The sequence below is a fragment of the Staurois parvus genome, unplaced genomic scaffold (genome assembly GCF_062004578.1).
Source record: "Staurois parvus isolate SC_StPar_1 unplaced genomic scaffold, SC_StPar_1.0 ptg000051l, whole genome shotgun sequence".
In the NCBI taxonomy this organism is placed as follows: Eukaryota; Metazoa; Chordata; class Amphibia; order Anura; family Ranidae; genus Staurois; species Staurois parvus.
Genome location: NW_028317847.1, coordinates 2,154,009 through 2,180,000, shown reverse-complemented (window position 1 = coordinate 2,180,000; position 25,992 = coordinate 2,154,009). Strand labels below are relative to the sequence as shown.

The 25,992-nt window shown below is 41.1% G+C and overlaps 1 protein-coding gene and 1 long non-coding RNA gene across 3 annotated transcripts in view; both read right to left on the bottom strand.

Moving 5' to 3' along the window:
* RUNDC3B (RUN domain containing 3B) overlaps positions 1–25,992 on the bottom strand; it is a 346,416-nt gene that overhangs the window by 267,988 nt on the left and 52,436 nt on the right. The gene's annotated exons all lie outside the window — the stretch shown is intronic.
* Positions 21,486–21,993, bottom strand: LOC149470181 (uncharacterized). Its single transcript, XR_016310054.1, has 2 exons — positions 21,872–21,993; positions 21,486–21,766 (listed from the first exon to the last, which is right to left on the bottom strand). It is a non-coding gene; the product is annotated as an uncharacterized LOC149470181 (long non-coding RNA).

Here is a 25,992-nt window from a genome sequence, read left to right as displayed (position 1 = left end):
CTCCCGTGCAATGTATCTTGATGAATTCATGTAGTTAAAGCTGAACTGAAGAAGTAGCAGTGACATCATCACTGTGCAGGGAGTAGAGCTGTGGGAAGGGACCAGCAGGTTCCACCTACTTCAGGCTGCCTGCAGAAAACTACAGGAGGGGGCGGAGACGAGACCAGTCACCCTGCACAAGGAGAGAGAGCAGCAGTGACTGGTCTTGATTACAGGAAGTTCCTGCGCTGGAAGAAATGCACTAAGCTCACCATTACACAAGTAAGAATATGTGGCTCTTCTATTTAGAATATACAGGTGAAACTCAAAAAATTTTAATATCGTGCAAAAGTTCATTTATTTCAGTAATGCAACTTAAAAGGTGAAACTAATATATGAGATAGACTCATTACATGCAAAGCAAGATAGTTCAAGCCGTGATTTGTCATCATTGTGATGATTATGGATTATAGCTCATGAAAACCCCAAATCCACAGTCTCAGAAAATTAGAATATTACACGCAATCCATACAAAAAGGATTGTACATAAAACAATATCGGACCTCTGAAAAGTAGAAGCATGCATATGTACTCAGTACTTGGTTTGGGCCCCTTTTGCAGCAATTACTGCCTCAATGCGGCGTGGCATGGAAGCCATCAGCCTGTGGCACTGCTGAGGTGTTATGGAAGACCAGGATGCTTCAATAGCGGCCTTCAGCTCTTCTGCATTGTTCGGTCTCATGTCTCTCATCTTTCTCTTGGCAATGCCCCATAGATTCTCTATGGGGTTCAGGTCAGACGAGTTTGCTGGCCAATCAAGCACAGTAATCCCACGGTCATTGAACCAGGTTTTAGTGCTTTTGGCAGTGTGGGCAGGTGCCAAGTCCTGCTGGAAAATGAAGTCAGCATCCCCATAAAGCTCGTCTGTGGAAGGAAGCTTGAAGTGCTCCAAAATCTCCTGGTAGACGGCTGCGTTGACCCTGGACTTAATGAGGCACAGTGGACCAACACCAGCAGATGACATGGCTCCCCAAATCAACACAGACTGTGGAAACTTCACACTGCACTTCAAGCATCTTGCAGTGTGTGCCTCTCCATTGTTCCTCCATACTCTGGGTCCCTGGTTTCCAAATGAGATGCAAAAGTTGCTCTCATCAGAAAAGAGGACTTTGGACCACTGAGCAACAGACCAGGTCGGTTTTTCTTTAGACCAGGTAAGACACTTCTGATGTTGTTTGTTGTTCAGGAACGGCTTGACAAGAGGAATATGACATTTGAAGCCCATGTCCAGGATCCGTCTGTGTGTGGTGGCTCTTGATGCACTGACTCCAGCCTCAGTCCACTCCTTGTGAAAGTCCCCAACACTTTTGAATAGCCTTTTCCTGACAATCCTCTCCAGGCTGCGGTCATCCCTGCTGCTTGTGCACCTTTTTCTTCACACTTTTCACTTCCACATAACTTTCTATTAATGTGCTTTGATACAGCACTTTGGGAACATCCAACTTCTTTTGCAATTACCTTTTGAGGCTTTCCCTCCTTATGGAGGGTGTCAATGATGGTTTTCTGCACAACTGTCAGCTCAGCAGTCTTTCCCATGATTGTGATTCCTACTGAACCAGACTGAGAGACCATTTAAAGGCCCAGGAACCCTTTGCAGGTGTTATGGCTTAATTAGCTGATTATAGTGGGACACTTTGAGATTTTCTGAGATTGTGGATTTGGGGTTTTCATGAGCTGTAAGCCATAATCACAGTTATGACAAATCACGGCTTGAACTATCTTGCTTTGCATGTAATGAGTCTATCACATATATTAGCTTCACCTTTTAAGTTGCATTACTTAAATAAATGAATTTTTGCACGATATTCTAAGTTTTCGAGTTTCACCTGTATTGGTTTATCCTGCAGTTCAGCTTTAAGAATTTAGGTTTTCCCTAAAATCAAAAGGGGTCCTACTATGTACTAGAAATGTGTTCGAATATATGTTCTCGTGGGGTGTATATACTTCAGGCAATTATACAATCTTATTTTAAAAGCTCATGCTATTATTTTTCTATGGACTCAAAGGTGATCTCCAACGTCTGCCCGAGGTTCTGCATTAAGGTCGGAGATTAGAACACGCCATTGTGGTAAATGAAGTGGAAAATGGTGTGCCTTGTGTTTCCCCGCACTATATCTAATGGATGGTGTGATAACTTGATCCATCTGTTTACTTCTTGCCTGAGCGAAACAGATCTCCTTTCCACAGCAGGATCAATAAAGTTCATTCAAAAGGGACATAAGTGGTTTATCAGCTGCAGCGGGTTGAATGGTTGAATATTAGGTGGAGGAAACCAGAGGTGTCGTGTTTTAAATACGTTGGAAAGACACAATCTGGAAACCATTTACAAAAATAGGTGCCTGGAATAATCCTTCCGATTCCATTTATAGCCAACTCTCATCCTGTCATAGGGGAGATTTACTAAAACTGGAGAGTGGAAAATCGTGTGCATGGCAGCCAATCAGCTTCTAACGTCAGCTTGTTCAATTAAGTTTTGGCAATAAAATCTGGAAGCTGATTGGTTTCTATGCAGAGCTGCACCAGATTTTGCACTCTCCAGTTTCAGTAAATCCCCCTCAGGCCTTGTTTGTGAAGGTTTCATTCACACTGGGGTTGATTTAGTAAAGGCAATCAGACTGTGCACTTTGCAAGTGAAGTTGCTCTAGAGGTTTGTAAATAAGGGGGAGCTTCACTTTGCGAAGAATACCCAATTAAATGCAAGGAAAAGAAAAAACAGCATTTTTGCTTGCACTTGATTGGATGATGAAAGCCAGCAGGGCTTCCCCTCATTTACTAAGCTCTGGAGCAACTGCTCTTTGCAAAGTGCACAGTCTAGTTGATTTTAGTAAATCAACCTCAGTGTGTAGTTTTGCATGGTTGCTAATTCAACGTGTTTTTATGTGTTATGGAGGGCATTTTAAAAAGGGGCTGGCAGTGCACCTTCAGGCTCCATGCACATGGGGTGTTTTAATAACGCTGGTAATATTAGCTGTGTAGTCACGTTAAAAACATGGATTTTTCAGCGTTTTTGCATTAGCATTGAATGGCATTTTTTTGCGTTTGCATTTTTTAGCGTTTTTTTTTTTTCACACCCCCCCCCCAAAAAAGTCCAAAAACACCGGTTTGCCGCATTTTTCAGCATTAGAGCATTTTTGCAGCTAAAAACACCTCTAGAATCCCACTAGTTCTGGGCCTTTTTTCCAGCCAAACAACACCCCTGCCAAAAAAACGCTGATTACCATCTATGTGTGTATGGACACATAGGATAACATGCTGGGGGGTTTACTGGCTGTAGAAAAAAAAACGCCAAAAGCTAAAAACAGCCGCTGTAAAAACGTCCCGTGTGCATAAGGACTAAAAGAGAAATTTGGGGATACTTTTTTCCATTACACCTACTTAAGTGGATGCAGCATCAATCCAATGCTGCATCTGTCCCCCCTGTTTCTAAGGGTGAGAACTGAGCGACCAAACACAGCTAATCACTCAGTTCTCTCCCTTCACCCTGGACTGTCAGCTTTTTACTCTGCCCCCCCCCCCCCCAGTGCTGGAGTGCAGGGCTGTGGAGGGGGCAGGAAGGGCTGGCTCAGGCTCTGAGCAGATTGCTGAGTGGCTTAGCCAGCTGCAGGTCCAGGGATCTGGGTAGATCCCAACTTTAAGGGCCGGGTCACACTATAGAAACGTAGTCCAGATGCGTTTCCAAATGCAAGTTTTTTTATGCGTTCCAGTGTGTTTTTTATGCATTCCAGTTAATTTTTCCCCTCTTTTTATGCAATTTAAATAAGGAGATGTGCGTTCCAGTGCATTTTACCACGTTCCAGTACATTCCGTTGCATTTTTGATGCATTTTACCATGTTCCAGTAAGTTCTGTGCAGGAAAAATGCAGCGTGTTCTACTTTTTTTTTCTGCATCCGGAACGCACTGGAACTGCAATCACTGATGTGAACTATGACACTGACAGCCATATAATCTACTTTCTGTGCATTTTGGATGAAGAAAAAAAGCAACTGAAAGGCATGTAGTGTGAACTGGCCCTAAGTCTTAGAGCTGCCTAAGAAAACTCAATAGGATTGAGAGCTGGAGAAAGGTTGTGGGATGAAGGTGGTTAAATGGGTACAATTTAATCATAAATAGCACAAAAAAACAGAGTAACGTTTTCATTTTTATCATTATTATGATAACTAAAATTTGTGCTTCAATCTGGGAGCGAACGTAGCTTATATCTCATCAAACGGCACAAATCTTTGCTTTTCCCTAAGGCACTGAAATTATGTTTCTGATACAAAGCACCATGCAGTTATTTTCAAATGAAATAGAGGCTTTTTTTTTTTTTTTTTTTTAAATTGTCCTTTTTTCCCTTTCTATGCCTTGCTACAAAACAAAGAAAGTGTAAAAAATGAAATGTTCCATGTGAATAACAATAAACAGCAAGCAATTAGCTAAAGGAAGAAGGGTGCTAAGGAGTTAATTAAAAATAGGGTTAACTAAGGTTTAATAAAGGGTTTAATGGAAAGTACTTCATCTACGCTGGAGCTGGCATTATCTGCTGTTTAAAGGACAATTCTTGGAATTGCACTATTTATTTATTACAGGTACTTCTACAGCACCAACAATTTACGTAGAGCTATACATATATATAGTACGTTCATGTCAGACCCTGCCCTCAAGGAGCTTACAATCTAAGGTCCCCTAACTCACATTCATACACATACCAGATCAATTTACCTACCAGCATGACTTTGGAGGGTGGGAGGAAACCAGAGAACCAAGAGGAAACCCACGCAGGAGAACATGCAAACTACAGGCAGGTAGTGCCATGATTGGAATTCGAACCGATGACCACTCACCCACTGTGCTACCCAGATCATTAACTACTTGCCTTCCGGAGGATTTACCCCCCTTCCTGACCAGGCCATTTTTTGCGATACGGCTCTGCGTTATTTTAATGGACAATTACACAGTCATGCAATGCTGTGCATAAATGAAATTTATGCAATTTTTTCCCCCACAAATAAAGCTTTCTTTCCATAGTTTTTGATCACCTCTGCATTTTTATTTTTTTGTGCTATAAACAAGAAAAGACCGCCAATTTTGAAAAACAAAAAAACTATATTTTTTACATTTTGCTATAAAACATATCCAATAAAAAAATTTTAAAAATTAAAATTTCGGCATAAATTTAGGCCAAAATGTATTCTGCTCCATGTCTTTGCTAAAAAAATCCCAATAATTGTATATTAATTGGTTTCCGCGAAAGTTACAGCATCTACAAATAGCGGTATATATTGGAATTTTTTTTTCTTTTATACTAGTAATGGCAGCGATCAGCGACTTATAGTGGGACTGTGGCGAGCATTCTGACACTGGGTGGGAACTGACTAACTGCCACCAACATCCCCAGTGACACTAATACAGTGATCATTGCTAATAAAAAGCACTGACACACTAATAATGACACTGGGCAGGAAGGGGTTAACATCTGGGGCGATCACAGGGTTAACAGTGTGCTGTGTGTGTTTTACATTGTGTGTTGTGTTTTACTTGGGAGACATGCTGCTTTGTATTTTTCTGCTGTGCAGAGAGATACAAAGCAGCATGTCCATGTTGACAGGAGAGAGACCTGTGTTGTCAACACACAGGTCTATCCCCTGTTGTCAGTTTTGCCAATGATCGCCAAGTGCCAGCCGGGAATCGCTGGTCGGGACTCAGTGATTGACATCCCCAGCCGCCAATAGCAGTGCGGGTAGGACAGCACGCATGCCCCCCTACCCGGAAATGCAAATCACGTATATATACACGTGATTTTGCGCAGCCTACTATAGGACAGATGGCAAGTGGTTTATTTTATTTATTTTTTATTTATTTCAGGTACTTATATAGCGTCGTCCATTTACGCAGCGCTTTACACACATATATATATTGTACATTCACATCAGTCCCTATGAGATGAAATCTCTAGTTGTCACCAGAATTAGTCTCCCCATTCGAAGATTTCCCCTCTATTACTGTCCTGGGGATAACTAAAAATTAGGGATTTTCTTTCACATTTGATGATAGCGGTCACTGGAACAAATAGAGAGGATGAATCTCCCTACTGAGGACACAAACAACAATAAAAGCTGCCAGGTGCTCAAATCCCTCTCCACTCTATCCGAAGAAAAAAAAAATGAAAGGGTTGTCTTTAGCTATACTATAAATATACAGTATTAGGCTCCATGTACTCAGGACATTTGGAAAAAAACACTTCTGAATGATGAAAACTGCTGGAAAACGTAGGTTAAAAAACGTCTGTTTAGCTGCATTTGCATACCACGTTTATGAGCGTTTGTGTTTAGAAGCGTTTTTTAAAGATAACCTCAGGAGACCTTCAAAATGCCCAGAATGCACTGAAAAACAGTAAAAAAAAATTAACTATTTCAGAAATTTTGAGAGAAATAGAGAGAGTAGAAGCAGAGAGAGCAGTATTTGTTGAGAATATCTGTCTTTTCTTTGTGGTGTTTGGATGTGTTCCAGCTCATTTCTGTGCAGAAATGATTGCAGCAGTGTCTGACATTTTCTTTCATGTGAAACCTCACAATATGGTGTACCAGGTCCATTTGAGTACAGGGAAAACACTTTGCATGCATTTTTCATAATGAAAAAAGGCTCTGGACAGCATCTGGAAATGGAAGAGTTAAAAACATTTTCCAAATGCAAATGCTCATAAAACGCGGTTAGCCGCATTTACACACGTTTGGAACGCTGATAAAATCTACTCCTGAATGCAAGTTTGGTGCGTTCAAAAAAAAGACTGTAAACGACGATGTGTACATGGACACATAGGAATACATTAGGGAGAGTTCAGGGGCTGCTGAAAAAAAAAAAACGCAGAAAAGCTCCTGAACGTGAGTTTATCAGCTGCAGTGTACATGGAGCCTTAGATCCTAAAATGCAAAACTGGCTGGTCTGCTGAAAGCAAAAATCTGAAAACGTTATTAACCACTTGCCGTCCGCCTGCGGTTTATAAACGGCAGGCGGTGGCAGTGCAGGGGCGGGTTGCCGTTCATAAACGGCACCCGCCTTTTCTAGCTGTGCGCGCTCCCTGGGAGTGCGCAGCACCGCGATCCGATGCCCGCTGTGTCCTCTGGACACAGTGAAACACCGATCATCGGACGGGACCTCTGTACGAGGTCCCGATCATGTGATCACTGATTGGCCAATCAGTGATCACATGCAAAGTAGTAAGCAAGATGTCACTTGTGACATCATTGCTTACTACGTGTGAAATCTGTGAATGATCACAGAGGTCACATGGTACAAGGCTATTCACAACAGCCTTGTACCATGTGACAAGCTGTGACCAATCACAGCTCACTCAGTACTTCTCAATGACTGCAAGAATGCAGACAGAGAGAAAGAGAAATGATTGCTTTTACATCCTATATGAGTGTAAAAGCAATCAGTGTAAAAAAAAAAAATCTTCATCACCCCCCCCCCCCCCCCCCCACCATGGTGACACTACTGCTAGGGTGACAGTATGTAAAAAAAAAAAAATTCAAATAAAAAATATAAAAAAAAAAAATAAAAATGTAAAAAAAAATGTTTAAAAATTATAATTTTTGGTTATAAACTAATTTTGATTTTTTTTTTACTAAAAAAATAACGGAATACATTTTGGCCAAGATATATTATTTATTTGCTAAATTTTATTTAAAACATTTTTTTTTCAAAATTTTTGGACGTTTTCATTTACATAGCAAAAAAAATAAAAATCCCAGCGGAGAATAAATACCACCAAAATAAATCTTTATCTGTCTCAAAAAAATGGTAAAAAATTCATATGGGTACAGTATTGCATGGCCATGCAATTGTCATTCAAAGTGTGATAGCGCTGAAAGCTGAAAATTGCCCTGGACAGGAAGGGGGTAAAAGTGTCCGGACTTGAAGTGGTTAAAAACGTCAGCGTAGAAAATGAATACTATATGCACACTTCTCAGCTCTTTTCGTTTTTTTATACAGATACACAGTATAGCTGTACAAGCCCACACTGCTCCATTTTAGGCTAGGTTCACACTAGCCAATGCAATGATCTGCGGTGGATTGCTTTTCAGAGGGCGGGTAAGCAGCTGCCATTAAGCATTCAGGAGGAGATTCTGCTGTGTGTTTAATCTTCTTCCGAACAGCAGTTTATAATTGAACTAATGCGCTACAACACGGACCTAGCATTTGGCTCGCAGGCTCACAGTTGCAGCAAGGCCCCACTGATTTGAATGGCTTAGTGTGACAGTGGGTGCAGCTGCCCATGTCATTATTTGAGCTTTATTTAGTGTTTTATTATATTTTATTTTTTATTTAAAAATGATTGTAATCTTTAAACGCTGTATTAAATCCAAAACTAAAAATTTACTATAGTGCATAGTTTCCTTTGGCAGGCTTTTATCTCCGTTTTCACCTGGTTATCTGGCCAGGAACACACCTTCTGTATTAGTGAGACACTACTCTGGATGAATGAGCATAGGAGGCACAGCAAACAGTAGCATTGTCTGTCTGGGTGTGTGTGTGTGTGGAGGGGGGGGGCAGAGGAATAGTGTTAAATGTATCAGCAGCTTTAAATACAATAACAAATTAACCTCTTCGCACCGGCCGTACACAAATGTGCAGCCTCCCGGTGTCTGGGCCTTGACGCCGAGCGGCTGCACATTTGCGTGCAATTAAGAAAAACATATGTGCTGAGAGCGCGCCCTGCACGCTCCCAGCACACATGTTCGGTACTCACGGAAAGGTCCCGATCTCCTCTTTCGATTGGGACCTTTCCTGATCATGTGAACGCCGTGACAGCGAATTACGGCAGTCACATGACCCTAAAACCCCTCCCAGCTTCTGAAACCCTTAAAGGTCCGCGAGGTGCCGGCGCCAAGGGGTTAATGCTGAATTCCAACAGTTTTATTCCTTCTAAGATAAAGGTTTTACATGCATTAATAAAAGCTGATCATTGTAAGCGCCTCTGTCAGTGTTAATGATTTGTCCCTGATCTGTAACTGACATTCTGCTGGAGAGCTTGTGCTTTTGAAAAACAGCAGACTTACTGGCTGGATCACCAGATGAAAATAGAAGAAAGAAAACCTAAAAAAAAACCCAGCCATCACACTTAATTGGTAATCTGCAATATAATACATGTTTGCTTTTGGGTTTAGTACCACTTTATTTCATTTTTATTTTGTTTTGTCTGGAGTTCTGCTTTAAGCCTTTAATGTCTGACTGTATAGTATCTCTAATACATATAAAATCCAATGTCATTTCACTGTAATTCTAATTATATTACAGAAAGAAGAACAGAAAAAGAATAACGGGGAACTCATTTATCACACAAACCAAAGACAATTCCCAGAATTCCATCATTTTAATGTGTTTACAGAGCTGCACTATGAAGCTCACAAAGTAATTTCTGATTGCACTGATAGCGGGACAATGGTGAACTGCACATATGACAATAGCGCTGATTAATTCTTACCACAGCAGCTTCAGAAAATGATCTGCCGCTGCAGCCTCGCTAAAAAGTTTTTGTTGTTCAGTGTTATCATTAAGATTACGGTTCAGGAAAAGTCACAGAGCTGACGGCATGAGGTTGGAAACCTGAAAGTGTAATTTAACAGCTTTAAGTAAAAAAAGATTATATTCAATGCACTTTGCTATTTATATGTAAATCAGCTTGGGGCTGGCACTCACTGTTCAGGACACATGCTATTGTAAAGCAAAGATGTTCCGGAGAAACAAGAGCAATAATTGGGCTATTTTTACTCTATCAGTGCAGGCATCATTTCATGTCTATCCACCCACAACAGTAGAAGCAGATTAAAGGCCTACCTTAGAGCCTATCTCCACCTTTATGGAGCAAAATATATATAAGGATTATGGTATTGGTAACAATAAAAAAAAACCCTCAATACTCACCTTCTCTCTGACTCTGTTACCTGCAGGCTGCTCTACGATCCACCACCACTCCTCTGACACCTTCTCACCTGGTGTCATGCAATCCACTTTCCAGGAATCCAAGCCATCAAAGACACATGCCATGGGGGTGGGTCATCAAGCCAACCTGACCAAGTACAAATATTCCCAGTGCACACGTTCCTGAAGTTGGCTGTAAGTATAAATGAGTACTGTCGCGGCCAACTGGCTGGAACCCAAAGACATTCAAGGCAAGAAGTATGTAACCAGCATACCAAGAATCTCCAGAGTCGGACCAAAGCTTTATTCAGTGATCACATCATGGTAACGATAGCGAAGTTTCGGAGCCATGCAGGACCCCTTCCCTCAGGCATGTGACCTGATGAAGGCGTCCTACTTGGCTCCGAAACGTTGCCACACCATGATGTGATCGCTGGATAAAGCTTTGGACCCACTCTGGAGATTCTTGGTATGTTGGTTACATGCTTCTTGCCATCAAGCCAGCCTGGACTCCTAGTATTACCGCTCTGTTAAGAAGTAAGGTCCACCCATAGCCGATTCTGGAGGAAAAGAAGGGCCTGTGATGTCATGTAATCGGCCAAAATACTGCTAGATTTAAGGAATGTATAAAGATGATTTTTAGGTATGTGGGATGGGGGGTGGGTTGGTTAGGTGGGGATAGGTCAGCCCAAGATAGGATTACCAGTTTTGGAAAGCAAAGGTTAGTCCTTCAGATTCCTATCGGCAATGCTAACATTTATGAAAATAAGAGTTCACAATGCAGTTGGCACTCTTCTGGAGTGGCCCATTAATAATAATAATTATATTTCTAAGGCATTTTTCTCCCTGGGGGCTCAAATTGCTGTTCAAACCGGTGTTGTGGTCTTTGAAGCAGAAGATTTGTCAGCCATTGCTATAAACCAGGGTGAATAGATGTGTCTTGCGTCTGCTTTACAAGACATCCAGAAAGGGGACTTTCCAGAAAAGTGATGGTAGGGAGTTCCATATTGTGGTTGCTGCATGGCAGAATTCACAAGATCCTAAACATTTTAGGATTACTCGAGCACATGTAATTTCCCTTTCTTGAAGAAGTGAAAGGAGTGTGGGAAACTAAACTGCCAGATATGCCCCCCCCCCCCAAGTTATTTAGGGCTTATTAAATAAATAGGCTAATCTTGAAGGATATCTTCCATTTAATTGGAAGCTAATGTGGGGAGTGAAAAATCTGGGTGATGTTGGGGGTGATGGGGTTCATGGGTAGGTTTTATCACTGTCTGACAGGCAATATCAATGGAAAGCTCTCAATTCCTGCCCACATAAGCAGGAGAGGGGAAGTCTGAATGACACAATAAAGGCATGCTTTGAAATGGGGTTGGTTTCAAGAGATTAGAACTTCTGAGTTCTATCACCAAATATAGATGCACCTCCATAAGAGCTTGGACCAGCTGCCCTCGAGGACACAAAGTAAATACCACAGCTTTAGACGGAAATGTTCAGCATTCTCAATTATACAGTTCTGAGAGTATCTCTTTTCCCGTGGATTGGGTGATGATCTCATGTCTACCAACCCCAATAACTAGTTCCCGTCAGTAGGATCAGATCAGCCAACACAGAAAACCTGCCCTGATGATCACTGTTGTTTCCCTATGATATAAGCAGTGCCAGTGACGTCTGCAAGGGCTTCTCATCACCCCCTTCTCCTCTGCTTTCATATGAATACAATTCTTATGCTACGGTCAATGTTCCTCATTTCAGGGGGAACAATAATCAATTATTGTTTTTTTCACATATGTAGGTGATAGACAGCTTAAAGTGAAGCTTTGCTATGCCCAAGCAGAGTAAAGCAACATATTTATTTGCCCAGCTCCCCAGCTGTGTATACACTTCAAGTTAATTTGGTTTAAGCTTACATGGGGCTGAGGACTCTCTTCCCATCCCCACCTGACAACACTCAAACCTGATGCTTGGTTGACTTGGGCATCCAGTGCTTCATTCTGGAGAAAGCCAAGAGAGCTCAATGTTCTCTTACACTTGGAGGTACAGGATAGTTGCCCTGGCAGGGGGACAAAGGTAACATGAGAATATGAAGCAATTGAAGGTGATCTCCAGATCTGTAAAAGACAATCCCACCCCCTCTTGAAGCCGTCCCCTGCAACTATTTAAAGGATTTGGGTAATTTTTTTTAATCCTCTTGTTAGTCTGAAACTATCACAGGACCTTTTCCTTCTACAGTGGTGGCAATGGGCAGTCAGTACTACATCATTTAACACTGCCTACATAATGACATTTGAGCGACATTCAGTAAAGCAGTACTGTGAGCTTAGGTGGCATGATGATGCACCCTCAGAGGGTGTGCCCATGACAGTCTAGGCTCACTAGACGTGGGCTGAACACTGGCTGTCATAGAACCTGCTGGCAGAGTGCCATCTTACTGTGGGCAGGACTTCTTGTGGGATACAGTATTTGATTAAAGGTCAATATTGCAGCTTTTTAATTTGAACTTTTACTGGACTATAATTTTAATTTTTTTGCTGGAGTTCTGCTTTAGGTGAAACTGTTGATTTGCTCTCCTTGGTTGAATGAGAAAGGTTGGAATTTTTGCCAGATTGTTTTGTTGTTTAATTCATGTCATCAACCAGGTGAAAGTAAAATAATCTCTTCTTTATTATGACAAGGAGTAAAAAAGGTTCCACAGCACAAGCAATGCAAATGCGTTTCAGTCCAGAAAAAGACCTTATAGCTTAGTTACATTAAAAATGACAAAACAGATATACAGAGACACAGCAGCCCAACCTGTCTTCTAAAATTAGTGGAAATGAATACACCTGCACATGCAAGGAAGAGGGTGGGTTGCTGTGAACTTCAATAGAAAAAAAGCATCCAATGACAACTGTGATTACAAACGAAAAAAGTACAGAAAAAATTAAAATAAAATAAATGTTAATACAAATGTGGCTGAACGGTATATAACGCATGTATAGTATATGTGGCATATAGCACTCAAGGGGAACAGAAATGGCAAAATGGAAAAAAAAAAAAAAAGTGAACCTGAATGCAGATCCAGATTCCACCTGAGGATTGACCCCCGAGGTGATCTGGTCTGCAATTTATGTATCCACCATGCCTCTCTCTGTAATAGTTCACAATGTCTATACCCTCCTCTTACTGGTGCATACACCCTTCCAATGCCATAAAAATCAGAAAGGGGTAGTGCCCCTCCCCCACGCACAACCTTAAAATGTTATGAGACACTAGAAATTTGCTTTGCTTGCGAATTCATCGAGTCACAAAAATGTTCACCAATACGGTTTCTAAGAAAGCATATAATGAATTCCACATACTGCAAATGCCTTGATGAACAGCACAAGAGATACACTGCATAGGTGGCACCACAGTTAATAAATGTCTAATCCTAAAGCTTTCACCAGTTGTTAAAGAATCAAAATGTTTGGTGCATGGGTTCAAAGAACAATACCTACAAGTTTTAATACCACCAGCATAAGAGCCTGTGCAGGATATCTAGGTGGACGCTTTAATGTTTGAGCTGAACAGACTTGGAGAGAGAAGTGTGCCTAATGTGGGTGCTCTCTGACTTGAGAATCTACAACCATGTCACAAAACAGCATATAACTCTTTGTGTATAAAATCGGTAGATTTTTCGTAATGATGTTTACAATAGAGTGATATTCTTTTGAAAAAGTAGTAACAAAAGTAACTTTTTTATCCTCATCCTGCTTACTATATAAATGATCTCTCTCCTTTTCGGAGTTTCTGTCAGGGCAGGGCTGTGGAACGGACAGGTAGGCCTAGTGGCAGGGTAACACACTCGACAACCACCACCAACAGACCGAAGTCCCTCAGGGCGCGGAGTCCAAGTCCCAGGCTGCCCTTCACCAGGGCCCCTGATGGTGGGGATGGACTTGACGCAGCCAGGAACCAGGTCGCGGCCCCCGAGACACCCCGGCTGCGGTAATGGCCGCCGCAAATGGCGTGTAGCTGGTGAGAATGACAATAGCGTAGTCAGGCAAGCCGGGTCGACAACAACGGGATAAAACAGTACAGAACAGTAGACAGAGAATCACAGGTCACGGGCCGGGTTCAGCAACGGAAGGTCAGATCGAAGGAAAACACAGAGAATGGTCTTAGTCACAAGCCGAGTCAGATACCAGAAGAGTCACGAGCATATACACAGAGCTGTAGCAAGACAAAGACACAAGTGCAAAGAGCATGTGCGGATCACAGGCTTATATGTACTCAGCCACACCCCTATGGGGGATGGACCTCAGAGACCTGAAGGCATAAAAGCTTCCCACCATGCTCAGCAGAAATCCAAGATGGATGCCAGCACATGGAGTAACATAACCTCTGGGAAAAGGTAGGACCTTGACAGTTTCCCACTCGCCCAAAAGATAAATCCGATCTCAAAAATCCTCCTACCACTTTCTATACTACAGATGGGGAAGCCTCTGTCTAGGAGTCTATTTTTAATGTTTTCTGAATCTCTGTCAAAAAGTTCACTATTCAAACAATTGCTCGGATGAACTTCCCCACTAGTATGACTTTAATCGTGTGAAACGGATGGCAACTGGTTGCATATAAGGTGGTATTTTCCATACACGACTTGCAAAAAGTTGTTGAGGCAATGGATTCAGTCTCCAGATTACTCTATAGAACAACATCTAAAAAATATTCAGACGTAACATAGAAATTGTGGGTGAATGCAAGATTGAAGTTATTTTAATATACCACAAATTCCTTCAAGATGACAGTGTCACCCTCCCATATGACTAGGAGGTCGCCTATATAGAGATCAAACCAATACAAATATCTGGCATATGGGTTCTGGTGTGTAAAAAGAAAATTGTTCCTCCCACTATCCCATAAATTAATTCGCTATAGATGGCAAGAACTTTGCTCCCATCTATGCTCCACGTGATTGAATGTAAAAAGAGTCATCGAATGTAACAAAAATGTGAGTTAGGAGATATTCAATGCATTGCAGCAAATATTCAAGTAGCTCCACTGAATAGGAGCGGTTTTGCTTTAAATGGTATTTATCTGTCCATAAAGCTAGGTGGTGGGGGATACTCGAGTACAGAGTTTTCACGTCTAGGTGTAACCCACAAAAAGATGGAGATCTAATTAACTTTTTGGATATGTGGAAGCACTGTTTTTGTATCCTTGATGTATCCAGCAACCGGAGAATCAATGGTTGGAGAGGTTTGTCTACCCATTCACTTAGCTGTTCCAGGAGAGAACTTCTATCAGCTACAATTGGGTGGCCACACATTGGCTCTCCCATTTTGTGTACTTTTGGCAAAAAATGAAAAAATTGGCATAACTGGATCCTGTACCATAGGATATTCTGCAGTTTTAGGACTTATTATTCCCATATTTTTTCCTCTATTAATCAAATTCTGTAAAACTATACTAAAGTGTTTGGTGGGATCTGATTTAAGGTGTTAAGTGGAACAGTCATTCAGCTTCAAAGCTTCAATAGAATATTGCTTTTTGTTTTTTTTATAATATCACAACTGCCCCACCTTTATCAGCTCCCTGAATCACCAGATCCTTAGATTTTTAAGATGTTCTAATGCCTGAGCTTCCTGTATTGAGATATTAGACACAGATTTTAAATCCATCAGTTCACTTTCTACGCCTGAAAATTTTCTATCGCAGTGCTTCTAGCATGAATAGGATATAAATACCTGTCTCTCGAAGTAAGGGCACTACTATCCACTCCACAAAGACTAGCAGTAGATAATATTTGTATTTGTTCCAAGTTTAATGTGTCACATAAATTGGACAAAAGAAAAGGAGTGTTACCCATACATAAATCATTACTGTCATTATCCTCCCTCGGGCTAATGCTATCACATTCCTTGCCAAAAGAAATGCCTTGCCTTGCTTTCTGAGTAAAAGTCTCCCAACAAATCTGTTGATATCAATTAAGGTTGAAAACAGATCAAAATGATACATAGAAGAAAAGGTGAGACCGCGGGATGACTGACAATTCATGATTATTAGGTTTCTTCCTCTTGGTTTCCTGCTCTGTCTGTTTTTTCAGGTCCTCTGTTGTTTTTCTTTTTGGGGAATTTGTAATAACTTAAAAAGGTGTCATATTTTTAAAAAATTATTTTTGTTGAACCTCCATGGCAGAGCTTTGGCCCCCCTTCCTGTTGTGTGGATGGTAGCACTGTGATGGGAAGGGGGATTTCCCCAAGAGATTGCAGACAAGTAAATTAAACAAAACAATACTGGTAGGCTAACTGGCTCCTGTCTAAATTGGCCCTAGTATGTGTATGTATGAATGTGAGTTAGGGACCTTAGATTGTACACCCCTTGAGGGTTAGGGACTGATGTGAATGTACTATATATATGTAAAGCGCTGTGTAAATTGACAGCGCTGTATAAGTACCCTATAATAAATAAATAAAATAAATACTCTGGATAAGGGTCCAACACCTTTATGGGTCTCTATTGAAGCTCTTTCTTGTCATCCTTTTCCAATTGGCTCCTTGATGTGGCTCCCTAGCCATTTACGTCCTCCTATATTATGCCCTACTTTATCTGATTCCTTGGATGTTTGGGATAGGATATAGCATCAGAAACCACTAGCATCTTTACATACCCCCTTAGCTACAGTTTTCTGTAACCCACGGTTTGTCCCAGGGTTAGCACCTACTCCATTCCAGTGGTGGTTTAACAAGGGCCTTCTGCAGATTGGGAACCATCTTAACGGGCACCAACCATACTACTTGCAATATTTTGTAGAAAAGTCACAGATGCCCTCTAGTGAAACGTTTCGATATTATCAACTTCGATCTTTCCTACAATCTAAGCTTGCCTTATTGGATGGACTCCTTACGCTCACCTTTTTTGAATTGTCAAGCAAGAGGCCTTCTGAGGGGACATATGTCTGTGATATAGGTTTCCCTCAACGACCCAACTACCAAACTTTTATATATGATCCAAGGGGAGTGGGACCTGAATTTTACTTGGGAATTACCTGACTGGCAGCATATGGCTTATACCTGGTCTAAAATAGCCATCAACACCACATCAATCGAATCTAACTATAAAAACTCTTTTGCTTTAGTACTTAGTCCCACCTGTATTGCCAAAATGCATCCTACTACATTGCCTGCCTGCTTCCTGCGTTGTGGACAATTGGGACCATGTGTCACATACAGTATCATGGCAATGCCATAGTGACTAGATTTTGGATTAAGATGTTTAGCTTTATTTATTCAGTGATGAGAGTGAATATTAGCAGATCCCCAGAGGCAGTCCTCTTCCATAAGATACTGGACGATATCCAAGAATAATCCATGAAACTCATTACTTATATGCTCCTGGCAGCACTAATTACTATCACCAATCATTGGCAATGGTCGGTTGTACCATTTGACTATGTGAAGCAAAAGCTTAGCTGGATTATGGTCAATGACAAACTCACCTGTATCCTCCATTGTAACACTAAGAAATTCAACAGATCATGGGACCTGTGGATTCGGTACTTGTCAGTTCCTTAACCTCTTCCTGGCTGACCTTTTTTTCCCTTCAATTTTTTTCTCTACATCTTTTCTCTGTTTCTTCTTCTTTCTTTGATGAAGGATGAGGGACCCTTTGGGGCCCCTATTAAGATTATACTCTCAGGCATAGGGACACTTTTTTCTTCTTCTTACATTTTCCAGTCTCTTGTTCCTCTTCCAAACCCCCTCCCCTTCATTGGTTTCCCCTTCTCCAGTGTATTGATTATCCTGACCACACCTGTGGCTCTCTACTTGAATGTTAACATGGCTAAGAATGGGAATTCCTAATAAATTCCCTATGTGTTTCCTGCCTTCCTAGGCTATTGTTTATTGTATATTTTCCTACTTGAACGACTCATGTTTATCTGGACAATTTTTGTCTTCATTTTTATATACTTCTATGTTGTGCTGGTGATAACCTGAGATTCTATTTTTATTGTTGACAAGATCTCTGTTCTATGTACTTAATATTTTCAATAAAAAATATTGGATAGTAAAAAAAAAAACCACATTGGTACAGTGCAACAAATAATACATCAAAAAATGTCCATCAATGTGTCCATTAATCAGTGCTTAAAATTAATACATTGATAAGAATCAAACTTTGTTTCTGAGTGTCACCTTGCATGCAAACAGCCTATGTGCAAATGGACAATCCTTATATGGCCTCTCTGTACAAAGGAGGTCAAACAAGAGCTCAAAGAGGTCTCCTGCTGGGTCTCAAACCCTCTATGACCTGTAGCATATGGACTGTTGGCAGGTATCACAAAGCTCTCTCTCTTCATAAGGGTTGATAGCATTTACAAAGCATAAAATGAGAATCAAACAGTGCTCTCTGTATATACTCAATCCTAACTGATCAGATAGCATGAAAACACATTCAGTGAAAGCACACCTGGTGCCAAAACCACCCTCTAAGACAGCCTCTCACCCTTTTCAACACAGAGGAACCCTTGAAGCAACTTTCCGGTCTAAAGGAACCCCTGTTAAAAAATACTATATCTACAATTCTTGAATTTATCTGGGAGGCAGAAATTGCTCAAGGAACCCCTAGCAAACTATGGATGGACCCTAGGGTTGAGAATCCTGCTCTAAGATCCTCCTTATCCCAGAATGTCCCCAAGTATGCAGACACTACGTGCAGAAATTGAGGCTCACCTCCTTCCAAGACCTCCCAATCACACGAGGTCTAAAAGCGCTTTAGGGTATTTTCTGTTGGGGCTCTACACCCTCAAAGACCAGTGGTGCTTGGGCAAACAATGACAGGTAGCACGTCACTTTTTCCTCAAAACAGTTCATGGCACATTCAAAGCACAACATGGAGGACAAATACTACACACAAAAAATTAAAGCACAAAGTGCTCAAATTGTGCATTAAAATAACATCACACGTCTGGACATCTCCCCACCCAACAAAAAATAGCATGATGAATGTGGCTCTCTTTTCTATACCTATTACGCCCAAGGATAGGCTTCACCAGTAGGAAGTAAAAGAACACTCTTACTCTTTAGGGAAGTGAAGATGAGATGCTACCGTTACCTGGTTTTACCTTGTCTGTTTTAAAGAGTTTTCCTCACTTATAAATAAAAAACAAAACATAACGACATAATTAAATCCCATCAGAAGACATCAGACATCATTGGGGTAAACAGGCACCATCTGACCCCTGAACTGCCCATGTGCAAAGTCAGTTGGACTGGATGACTAGTCTATAAAATTTAGAGGGTGACTCAGTTAAATTATTTTTTACCATTAATCTGTTCTGAAACAAGAATCACAAATGCTGGCTACATCTCACACCGAGAACCATTTCCAGATAGGAAGCACGCCAAGTACTCGTCAATGACACGTCAGAAGGACTTGATAATAGATGCACCATCTGTATCTACTCGTCTTTTTTAAAAATGACAACACTGACACTGCCACGGGGCACAACGTTTTTAGTATGTCAGGTGCTGGCAACAAAACTCCAGATCCACAAATCCATTTGTCTCACAATCACACCTGCTCACATGAAGCAAACCAAAAAGTGTTGTAAAAAAAACTTGGAGGAGAGAGGAGGTGGCTTGTTCGTCACGGTCACCATTTAGGAACCACTTTGCATTCTCTCAAGGTATAAAAAGCGTTCTCTGATTAGATGAGGTGGAGAGTCAGAGCAGTGAGAAAAAGATGAGATTCTAAATTCCCTTCAACAGACCTGGGAGGAATTTGAATTTAGCAATAAGTCCTTTTTTCCAATACATACAGCTATGCCATGGTAGGACAAATTGCGAGCCACAAGAATAGCCCATTTCCCCTTTTTGATACAGTGATTAGAGCGGGAAACAACAAAGGCATAATCTTGCACCTTTCCGGCCATCTTTGTGCTAAAGCATCCCCCTGTCATTAGACAGCTTGGTTCAGAGACACGGTATACAGAGCCGATCTGAGTGGCTCTGTACCATGTGATTACTATGATGACCAATCACAGTGATCAGAACTGTAAATGCTTTTCATTGTTGATTCTTCCCCTGTCCAACAGAGGAAGTACAGGAACTATCAATAATTCACGAATGGGGAATAAATGAATGGATCAGTAGCAACTACTGTTCCATTCATTTTCACCCACTGTAGGGTCTTTTTATTTTTTCTTTTAACTGTTTTACCTCACTTCCCCTTCTATCCTACACATCCACAGTCTCTGTATGTGACCTGTTTATTAACACCTTCACAACCCTTATCCTACACAGTGGCACGTTAACCACTTATCTCCATCCTCCCACTGTATGTGACCTGTATACAAACCCCTTTACCTCCTTACCCAGTGTATGGCCTATGATGCAGATACCTATTGCACCATGTCTTAACCACATCAATATAAGCAATTTTCTTCATTTCCACAAAATTGTGGCAAAAAATGAGGTAATCCTGGGGTGTCTACTTTCCAAAAAGGAGGTAATTGGGGAGGGGCGGGGTTCATACTATCCTTGCATTTTTGTTTGATATGTTTTAGAACAGAAAAAAAAGAGAAAAAAGTCTTCCCCATTCTTTTTTTTCTGGACTATGTTCTTGTAGGCACTATGGTAGCCTCCAGTCCAATAAACAAATCTCATTTTGAGCTCTAATACACCACCAATGCTATCCAACAATGCAATGGCTTGGCAACCTTGAGCCTGGGTTTACAATGATGTGGTGCAGATTTTGCCCTGGTTTCTGTGCGAATTCTGCACCGCATCATAGTTGTACCCTGTTCATGTGAACCGCTGCAGGTGTGTATGTTAACAACACCCCGAATTCGGTTCGCAAAACACGATGCAATGTGCAGAATTGGATCGCATGGGTGTGAATACCCATGCAATCCGATTCTAGTGTGGACAAAATAAAGGGTCCTGCACTGTTTTGGTGCGGATGCGGTAAAATTTGAGCCATACAAAAACGTATGGCTCTAAATGCAACACACAGAATTCACATGTGATTTGCACAGGAATGTGGTGCAGTCCCTGCGCGAATCAAATGCAATGTTCCGCACCACAGAAGTGTGAATCCAGGCTTAAAGAGTGCAAGTGCAGCTTTGGTGCAGCAGCAACAAAAACAGGAATAATTCTGAACAAAAACCAAACACAACCTATAATGATAGAGCTGTATTGGTAATAGGCATATAACAATGGCATAATGGTAAAAGAAGGCAGAGCTTAGCATTACAGAATGGTATCCACCACCCATGGTATCTTTGTAGAATTGTTCTGGCAGTTTTACCGATCTACTCTTGAAGCAATACCAATCAAAGACCAACCTCAACCCTACATACAACACGAAAAGCCCAAAGAATGCCACTTTTCACTCTTAGGCACCTGGCCTTCGAAATGCACTCTTGGATAAGACTTTGCCATGGAACTTGAGGACAATGCCCCCATCAATTGCAAAATGGCTATAGTAGCCTCTTAAACAATATGATAGTGTGACAAGAACACGCCTATCTGAAAAAGAAGGTTTCTACAAGATCCACGCGGAGTAATATGAATTCAAATGAATTTAACAATACTTTATTTGATCACATAGATCATGGGGAGGTTAAACATAAGCACGGTGTACATATGAAAAAAATAAAAAATAAAATCATGTTTAAAAACACTTAGCGTCTTCAATTAAGGGTCATCTTAGCCAACAGAGCACCATATAAGGCAGAGTGGTGTGGTGATAGAATAGTTATCCTGGATTTCCGTAGGTTTCCTGCTTAATATTTGTGTGAACCGTATATTCAGTAGGTGTGTTCCCAGTATAAATCAGGGACCTCCTGGAATGTACAAGCTGGAACACAAAAATACATGGTATGTATCTAGCAATATGGAAACCAAATCACATCCAAAATTTACCAGGCCTCCCTCCACAATAGTCAATGGATGCTGCTGTTACCTTCTCATAGGTGAGACTATCATACCCGCCTCTCAAATGTAGGGACTTCCTGGATAGCCACCCCAAATGGAACAGGGTCCACAGTACCAAATGATTCTGAGGATATATATAGAAAAAGATAATAAATGTGTAGAACATGGGCATCAGGTAATCCCGAAAACAGTAGTATAGCCTCTGTAGGCTCTAATGCCAGCAATTTGTCACAGGAGAAGGAGGTCCAACTTAGAGATGGTCTCTCTGCTCTATTCTGTAATTATGTAAGGAAAAGCCAAGAGCAAGTACTATTTATAAGCTCCAATAAAGTACAGGAACCAATCAGAAAACATCTCTAAACTGACGTGACTACTGTAAACTGCTAGGGCTTGCTGCACTTTGTACTGCCTTACTGAACAAGCCTGTATATATTCAAAGACATCATGGAAGAACAGAAAGCCTGTATATAAAGCGCAGAGTTGGCAGTTCTGTATAAAAGACAGTATAATGAACCCTAGTTTATAATTCAGTTTTTGTCATACCAACCTTCAGAGAGAACAAAGACAAATTCAGACTATTTAATATGAATACAGAAAGGAGAGCTATAGGAAAATGTAGGGCTTTTGGCATGGTAGAGAGAAGATGGAAAATATGTAAATTAATAAAGTGATACAAAACACACACTGTTTAATTTACATTGTCCCTTCTATTTCTGTATGTGGATGATGGCACTGTAATTATTTTAATAAAAAAACATCTAAGTACCTTTTTCCTAATCAATATATACAGTAGCTGTCACATGACCCAGATCTTTCTCAGCCTGTCTGCAGGGAAACATAAGCAGGAGGAGCTTCTAGTCCTCTGCTGCTGGTCACATGTTCAAAACAAAAAAACAGCCTTTGGAATACAGAATAAAAACAATTAATTAATATAGATATACTAGTTTAAATTGTCATACAAATACATATTTGAAATCAAATTTGTATTATCTTTTTGCATTAGCATGGTGTGGACCATGGCATTTCTGTCATTCACAGGCTGTGTCATGCCTCTCCAGCCTATGTCTTAGAATAGGGAGGTAAAGCCTCCATCGATCAAGATGTAATATCCTGCCCCTATTGTTTTTAGCTGGATAGTGAGCATGGAGGAGGAGGAGGAGGGAGTGGGCTGTCATTTACCACTGTGTATACGCCCACATGGGCTGCTCAGATGTGATAGGGAAGAAATGCTCAGCATAGAAACTCACTGAAAACTGAGCATGTGTAGAGCTGCCAACACTGTTCTGCAAAATCTCTAGCTGCATTGGGGACATGGACAGAAGGAGGAGATAGAGAACAGCAGGATCAACCAGTTTATTTTGCAGAATACAGAAATGAATCTCATAGTGACTGAGTAAGTATGAACAGCATGCCACACAGCATTTATTGATAGTTTTTTCTATTATGAGGGTTTAGCAACACTTTAAAGGGACTGGAGATTGTAACTTGTAAAGAGAAAACATTCAATTAAAGGTTTATGAAATCCATCACTTCCTTGGATACAGCTAGTCATGTATTCCAGAGTTGCATATAAATGAAAAGATATCTATAGGTATGAGCTGGTTGGTGGCCAGTCTGGCCAAATCTTTCTTCGAGAACATTGTCTACGTTGATAGGTTTTGTTATATTTTTAATGATTATTTTTGTTGTCTGAATACAGAGATAGAAGAAAAGACAGAAAGTGCGCCAGAGAACAATAGCCTGAGAGAGAGGGAGGAACAAAGTGAGAATAGTCTTGGGGACTCTAGGATGACAAATAAGGGATAAAATGTAAGTTAACGCTCAGTGTACCCTTGAGGTTCAAGGCAGATTGTAGATGTGATAGGAAGTTGTGTGTCCATCTAGACCAGCCTTTCTCAACCAGGGTTCCATGAAACCTTAGGTTTCCTTGAGAGATTGCTAGGAGTTCCATGAGCAATTTCTGCCTCACAGATAAGTTCCCACTGACACCATTGATCTTTTTCAGCTATCTGTAAGGAGGATCAGTCTTCCCAATACCCACAAATGTAAGGAAAATTCTTCCCAGTGACCTTCAAGCCTATGTACTGTGAGCTGTGGCTATAGTAATTATTAGCAGGGGTTCCCTGAGACCCAGACAGCTTGGACCACTGCTAGTTTGGAGTCAAGCCAACAACTAGCCTGGTCGCTCTATCTAGAGCAGCCTTTCTTGACCTTTTCAACACAGAGGAACCCTTGAAATAACTTTCCAGTCTCAGGAAATCCCTATTAATAATTACTATATCTACAAGTCATGATGCATTACTGTGATGGACAGTGGGAAGAATGTTCTTACACTTGTGGTCATTGGAAATATTTACCCCCTTACACATAGCTAAAAAGATCAATGGAGTCAGTGGGAATTTATCTGGGAGCCAGAAACTGCTAATTTCTCAAGGAACCCTTAGCAATCTCTGGAGGAACCCTAGTTGGGAAATCCTGGCCTAGAGACTTGCCTCCTGAAGTCATCAGACACGGTACTTGAACTTTATCTCTCTGAGGGTTGCTAGGAAGTACCCTGGTTCGTAGTATATAGCATCGGACCATATGCCCCGAGGGCCTCTAATTACTGGTAGGCCTAAAGGAGGCTGATATAGGTGAGACTTCAAACCAGTAAACCTTACACTCTCACACTGCAAAGTTAAAATGGGCACCCATCCACCTCCATTCCTTGAAATATTCTGCATTTGAAAAGGCTGTGTTGACCAGGTAGTTGGTAATAAAGATTCACACTGCTTTATTTCACTTATAGCTGCAGACGAAAAGATAGAATGGCAATACACATTTCTTATAAAAGTGCACTTTTCGTTCAACCACAGCAGTTGTTCTAGCAATTAAAGTGTGAGTAATGATCCAGCCCTAGTTTAAAAGATTTTAATGCATGAAATTACACATAAGGGTGCCAAACGTGCCCAGTAACAAGAAAACGAAAAGCGGAGGAACTTGGTATCAACGATTGTAGGGACTGCAGTCTAAATGAAAGTGCTCAGCATTGCCCACAGAGTGACAGTGAATTTTACCTAAGCAAAGCTAGCTGGTGCCTAGAGATCTTCATGGATTGTTCTGGATCTACTGGTTCTACAATGTCCCAAACAATAACCTATCATTCTTTATGGATACTGAAGATATGATAGAATGCAGCTCTATCACAGATTACATCTAGCCTGCAGAGTGAAAAGATTTACAGACTGAAAAATAGCATTGAATGAAAATATAATGAAATTAGAAGGATTCAGGGGCAGACTGACCATTTGGAAACTCGGGCACTGCCCGAGGGCCCGGGTTCAGTAGGGGGCCCCATGAGATGCCCCTGGTACCTTTTTCATAGGTTTTTTGAGTTTGGGCAAGGACACAGGGGCCCCATGATCCCCTATTGCCCGGGGGCCCCATGAATTGTCAGTCCGCCCCTGGAAGGAACCATACAGATAGAAAGGTGTAACGCTTCTTTATTAATGCTATAGTTGTTTAAGAACACCATGCTGAATGTTCCAAATATCTAGAATCTGGCAGCAAAAAAGTGCTCATCCCCATAGCATTTATAAACAGTCCCTGTAAAACCCCTACCCCCAAAGCAGCCATAAATACAGTTCTCTTTCAATGTATGTCAGGACAAGATTGATAAAAAAAATACATATGCAGCATATCTCTTCAATAAATACACGAGTCCCCATACATTTTCAATTTGAAAACCCTGGAAGTGCCAGAAATACACTCAGCTCCCAATTCCTGCTGTGGTTTGCCAACACATGGCATCTTTATGAACTAAGTGGTGCCAGTTCTGCCCAGTTGTTTTTTGCTAAACTACTCAACCACACCCACTCTCCTCATCTCCACAACAAAGCATTATTATACTGTAGTCCCGGTTAAGGATGGCTAGTTACTGTTTTTGAGATTATTCAGAAACGCGCACAAAACCCTGGACAATTTAGGACGAGATCAACAGGTGTTTTTTTTGCAGTTATTGAACAGATTAAACAAAACCATATTCAACGGTATATTAAACACAGCAAATAAGAGAAGAAGTTCATCATTAAGGTTTAGATACGCTTTAATAACCACTTGCCTACTGGGCACTTCTACCCCCTTCCTGCCCAGGTCAACTTTCAGCGCTGT